This window comes from Aquarana catesbeiana, linkage group LG02 (genome assembly GCF_042186555.1).
Source record: "Aquarana catesbeiana isolate 2022-GZ linkage group LG02, ASM4218655v1, whole genome shotgun sequence".
In the NCBI taxonomy this organism is placed as follows: domain Eukaryota; kingdom Metazoa; phylum Chordata; class Amphibia; order Anura; family Ranidae; genus Aquarana; species Aquarana catesbeiana.
In genome coordinates this window covers 284,780,242-284,786,647 of record NC_133325.1, presented here as the reverse complement: position 1 = coordinate 284,786,647, position 6,406 = coordinate 284,780,242, and the positions used below count along the sequence as shown (strand labels likewise).

At 44.8% G+C, this 6,406-nt stretch overlaps 1 pseudogene; it reads right to left on the bottom strand.

The window, feature by feature from the left end:
• Nucleotides 1–4,227: 4,227 nt before the first annotated feature.
• Nucleotides 4,228–5,362, bottom strand: LOC141129881 (integral membrane protein GPR137C pseudogene; annotated as a pseudogene).
• Between the last annotated feature and the right edge of the window lie 1,044 nt (nt 5,363–6,406).

Here is a 6,406-nt window from a genome sequence, read left to right as displayed (position 1 = left end):
AAAAGTAATAACCCCAAGAAACAGTTTTTGACCTTTATTAAAAAATAAAAAAAATAGTGTTCCTCGATGTAAATCCATCATCAATCACGATGCCCAGTGGATCCAAAAAACAGAAAAAAATAAAAATGCTCCCACCGTATGCCCGCAGTGTGCTTTGACAGTTCTTATATAGGCAAGGGGCAGGGCCACTTGGCTACTTTCCCCGGTGACACAGCCCCCTTCTGTCAAGTTATTCTGATAAGCCCCCGCCCGCACACTCCGACAGCAACAGCCCAGGGTTGGGAAGAGACCATCAACACGGGGACAAGGTGCTTTGGGGTGGGCAGGCAGAGGGCATGTGGCCTGGTGTGGTTCAGGAGGGGGGCTCTCCCGTGTCCCCTCCCCTTTCCTGACCTGCTGGTCTGCATTCTCGGATAAGGGTCTGATATGAATTTTGGGGGGGACCCCACGCCAGGTTTTTTTTTTTTCGTGGGGTTCCCTTAAAGTTCATACCAGACCCAAAGGGCTTGGGCTATGTTTTTTACTGGCACTTTTTTTTAATTCAGTTGTCAGAGGGGAAACCCACTGACAGCTCATGACGCATCAGTTATTAAGGATACCGCAGCCAGCTTCCCAGCCCCACTCCTTAACAACCAACTTACACTTCAACCTGATTGGGCAAAGCTTTGCCCAATCAGGGTGTAGAATGCACTGTGCAGCACTCAGTGCATTGCTGGGTGTTCATTGGGGTGAACACCCTGCAAATTCGGATGTTCGGCGAATGGCCAAACAGGCAAATGTTTCCCCCGAACTCATGCTTGAGCCGAACTGTTCGCTCATTCCCTAGTCAGTGCTATATAAATACATGTAATAAAAAATGAATGCAAACAAAGAAATTCTCCTATTTTTTGGGACTTTTTAGGCACTTGAATTACAAAAATATATATGAGAGGTGAAAATGAAATGCATGAAACAGAATTTTTTGGAACATCAACATATAAAAAGAAGAGACATGACTAACTGAGCTACTGCTACACCAACTGTGAGATGTATGAAAATATGATGAATCTTCCGCCACCCGATGCGTTTGGGAGAGTTCACATCTCCTTCATCAGGGGTGTGAGGATTATCATATCAATCTATTTGCAAGCTTTTTACATACATCATAACTTAAACTCATATTTTGATATAACAAATACTTAGTCAATCAAGTGGTGTTGTATGTAGGCATGCCATGTTTCAGTCAAAAACAAAGTTTGAAAGAATCTGTACTCTTGCCCATCATATTTTAATGTGCAATATCATTGTGTTTCAGAGGCATAAAGGAGGAAAGAACGCCATTCAATGGCACATTGACAAAGACGCACTGGCATATTTAAAGTTTATCTGTTACACATACGGCGATATCACAGCAGCGTAGAGCTGGCTCAGACAAGCTAAAAATCACTTTTCATCCATGCTACTATTGCTGAGCAGTCATCAGCAGAAAATAAGCTTTGGAGCTGTTATAAAAAAGCTGCACAGAACTTTATAGAGCCAGGAGCTTTCAACACTGCAGGTAATTATTAAACATAGCTGTGCCCAGCACAAATTTGGTATTACATTTTAACATTAATATGGACTCTGGCAGTTTCAGTTACTTTGTTTGCTCAATCGCTATTAGTAAATCAAGCATGTCTAAGCAGTCTTCTCTTTGCGACATTAGTCACAAAGACACATGTTTTATTCATTAAAAAGTGGCAAACTAAAAATCAGCCAAAAGACATTTTTGACAAATGTATAAAAGGTGAAATCTGATTTAATGAAATAGATAATCACTGCAGGATCTTACTGTACAAGCCTGGAGATAGTGATAATGAGGTCAGTTTTTTTTTTTTTTTTTTTTTTACAGAGAGGCAAGTACTGTATGTCTCCCCCCCAATTTAAACGGCTGATAATAGAAACCTTAGGACAGACAGCAAACCTCAAAGTGATATTAAACTCTCGTTTTTTTAAGCTACTTTAGTAGCTGATTTAAAGTGATTGTAAAGGCTTAAAACTGGACTCCGGGCATTTTTTTTTACAACACAGTGGGACTGTGCCCACACTCCATGGGTTAACTGTTCATTTTGGGTCTAGGGGTTCAGAGAGCTGAGATAGGCTTGCCTAATCCTCCCAGCACAAGACCGGTCCCTTTGGCTCCTGCCCCCCCCCCTCACAGTCCAGCAGTCATGTGCAGTGTAATGTTCCTGATGTCATCACACCAATAAACCAGTTCTGAACGCAAAGACACCAGGAACAGCCCACCTCTGGATGTGGGGGGTGCCGTTTTTTGGAGGATCAAAGGATCGGATGAGTATAGGAACTGTGTTTACCCCTAGACAAAACAAGCAGTCATACCTATGCAGTACGGGCACAGCCCCACTGCATGGGAAAACAAAAATTTGCCTAGAGTTGGCCTGTAAGGTTTTTACCTTAATGTATTCTCTACATTAAGGTAAAAACCTGCTGTTTGTTTAAGGGTAGGGTGATAGGGTGGTAGTCACATCCTCCATGTTTTCCCTCCTTGTTGGGCACCAAGCAAGGGTCACATGAGAGGCCCACCCCAGGGTGGGTTCTTTGGGCTATGCCAGCTGTTGAACGGGGTCATTGACCCTTGCACGTGAGGGAACACTTCACCCAAAAGCTTGCTCACCAATGCCCCGGGACCAAGTGGGAATGGCAGTCATGTAAAGAATCAAACACTAAGGTGACTTCCCAACTCAGAGATGAGCCAAATGTGTGCAGTACCCAAAGTACGGAGTTCCCCCTTAAGCCGCTTCATCCCATGTCCTACACACTTGTACTAATGTATGTGTTGCATTCGGAGGGACAGGCTGAGCCTCTGCCCCCTCCACCAGTCAGCGTACCTCTGTTACCTCACTCCCAGTAACAGAATAGCCCCCCCCCCCAAGCACATAGCATAGGCCTCATATGTGAGCTCACTTCTTGTTCCTAGTGACAAGGCCAAAGATCTCCGTAACGCCAGTTCAATCCCAGAGACCGCCAGAGACAGACAGCTAGGGAGGTAGCCCCCAAGGATCAAAACCTCTTCCCTTTTATAGAACATAGAGGGAGGCTGGACCTTAGCAAAACCCAGGAAATACAACGGGGAAAGGCGGCAAAACATTAACTCTTTCTCCCTGACTTTCGCAGCTGGGTGCTAACTAAATACACAGTAGGCTACCTGCCTACATGTGCATCTCTCGGCTCTCTCCCTTCTCGCAGGGCAGACTGATAACAGTGGGAGCCATTGGCTCCTGCTGCTATCAATCAAATCCTGTTATGAGGGTGTGGGGAGGGGGGCCAAGTTGCGCTGTCTGTGTCTATAAATTCAGGCAGCATGGCTTAGGTGGAGCCATGAGTGCTGGTGGGGACCCCAGAGGAGGAGGATCAGGTCCTCTCTGTGCAAAACCATTGCACAGAGCAGGTAAGCATGATATGTTGGGTTTAAAACATTTTTTTTTTAAATATAAAAAAATTATAATCACTTTAAAAACTTACTATGTCCCTTCCCTCTCTTGAAATCCTTGCCTGTTTTCAAGTTTAAGCAGGTGCCATGACTTCTGCCTCAGGTTTCCAATTTTTGGGGGGTTTTTTTGCTCAAACAATTGAGACACCTTTATTGGTTTTGGTAACTGGATAGTGCCATGGGTTAGTGGAGGATGTGAACTGGCATGTGAGGAAAAACTAAAAAATAAGTAAACTTTCAAAGCACAAATTCACAGCAGCCTTCTGGAAAAGGTCTGCCAAGCCTACCATCCTTCTTTTCATTAGTTTTGGCCACTTACAAGCCCAAATAAGCAGGTCATTGTGCAGTTAGGGTCAGCTCCATTTTAAAGATTGAAGATAGACACTAGTACGCTGAGGTTTCATCTTCAAGGGCGGTTTAATGCAAACTTTTTCTTTACCAGTCAGGATTTGATAGAAATGAGTCTTTTCATGTGAAAGGCGTTATGTGCAAAAAAATGCACGATTACATAATTTCCTTAAGCAAGGCTTGCCAGTTGCCACACCAATCCTGAAACCTCTTTAGTACCATGGCAAATTTTAAAGGACGTTGGCATCCAAGCTTAAATCTCTGCAGTGTTAAAGAAAAGAAGAAAAACTGGAATGTGTATGCAAATGCTGCATTGCCTCAAAACTTAAACAAAAGCTATTGGACATGGCTTACTGTGTCACACCAAGGAACAGCTGCAAAGGTGCGGGTGCGTTGTTCAGTCAGTAGGGTCACGCTAGTGTTTTCACTCCACATGTGAAGAGAACAGGTTAAAGGCTTGCTCAGTAGAGGCAGAGCCAGGGCACAGCCACTGGCTGGACATATGGTACCATACTATCCAGCGATTCTTAGGGTAGATGACAAGCTTCCTCACTCTCCTCTGGCACCTGCCTGTCTGAGCAAGTCATCGTCACTGTTATATCTTTTAGAGTTGTCAAAAAAGTATGCTCCGGACCCAAAGCTATGACTATTTACCATTGCTACTGCTTCTAAATTCTGACTCGTTTTTTTTTAGCATGGAAGAAGAAAGTCATGAGACACATTGGCAGGAACTCGCAGAAAAGGAGAATCAATGTAAGGATCATATATTCCATATCATTGTTCTTTTCTGTAAAAGCATGATCAGATACTCCATTCCAGCCATAACTGAAGGGGGTTGGCTTGCTGTCAGACTGGCTAAAAACCACCACCAGGTTGTACATGGCCCTCAATATATAAAGTGTGCTGATCAATGAACCAGTCATGGCCGCTTGGTTTCCTGAGGTCCCCTTAGACTCTAAGTAGACGTGAGCAGGGGTCATATTAGCGATCTTGTAGGTTTTTCTGGCCAGCGAGATAGAACAAGCAGTGAAGAAGCGAAGAGACAGTTGATGACTATGATCCAAGTCATGGGGATCCATTTATGCTAGTCATCTGTGCTATTGTCGATCAAGAAGCATAACAAGTTCACTATCAGAAAGATGAGGCTGATAAAAAAAAATGCAAATGCAAATCCCAGGGGGATATTATATCTGTTGAACTCTGGAGTGCAGTGAGCTTTAAGGACAACCTGGGAGAAGTAAGGATGAAGCAGAGAGAGGGTGAAGAACTGCGGGCAGTTGGGGGCATAGTAGAGCAGCCAGTGTGGGAATGGGTGCAATTCATTGTCCTGGGCACAGTTGGTCAGGTACAAGGAGAAGAGGACGGTCCTGCAGCCAGCCCAGGGCACAGGAAGAGCAGGACAATCTGGTAGCTGAGCCTCTTCTGCCTGTAGCACAGCAGCATCCAGAGCTGCAAACAGTCATACAGAAAGAGCAGCAAGCACAGCCCCATGATGGTCGCAGTCAGCCCCAGCACCACCACTCAGGGGATAGCAGCAGCTTTCATGGTGTCATGTCCCCCTGTGCCCCCCCCCCCCCCCGCTCTCGCCTCCTCTGCAGTTTAAAACAACCCCACTGGACAGGTTTCCTGTTTCAGGGTGGCTCCTTTCTCTTTCAGCATCCATCAAGGCAAACAAGGACTACAGTTGTGTCTCCTTACATTGTGTGTATCAATAGAAACACACAGCCCCATAACTTAGGATGGCAATGCTCTCCCTTGCTCCTCCCTCCTACCTTCTTGAGACTACACTGTCCACTGTTAACACTTTCTTAGGACCAGAAGTTCCAGGAAGCAGCACTGAGAGCGCAAGAGCCAGCAGCATTGAAAGTTGCATATTGCAAGTGCTTTGGTAAAAATTTTAACAAATAGTTTACTGAGGAATGTTGTTGTATAGTGTTCAATGTTTTAAAGAGTTTCTGCAGTCACTTCTGCAAAAATTAAAAGTGAGCAGCTACAAAAACTTTAATAAACAGTCACTAACCTGTCCAAGGATCAAGCGCCATCCTCACCCGTGACACTTCTTCACCAATCTTCAGGTTCCTCGTGTCAGCATGTTAACTGTTGGCAGCCGGCTGTGAAGCTGCAAGGAAGCTGCCCATTGCGTTTGCACAAGCTGCACTTTGTCACGCAGCCTTAGGGAACATGTGACATGTCCTAGAAAGCTGCGGGTGGGGTGATGGAAGTAGGAGCAGGTACCTGTCAAAACTAGGTACCAGCTCCCCTCCAAAAAAAAATGTTCCAAATATGGCGGGGGGGGGGGGGGGGGGGGAGGGAGCAGCGGAACTTCCTCTTTTTGCTGAAGTTCTGCTTTAAGCTAGAAATGGCTATGGGTTTAATATCACTTTAATCTGGCTAATACTAATAATGCAAATAGAGTCAGTTTTTGCATGTGCCCAGAAAACATTTATTTTTGCATAGTAATGTGGAGAGAAAAAAATAAATAAAAAAGAGAAGGGACACAGAGATCATCAATGACATGTGCTGTCTGAAGGTTACACTTACCTGCTCTTTGCTGTGGTTTTGCACACAGCAGCCCCGATCCTCCTCTTC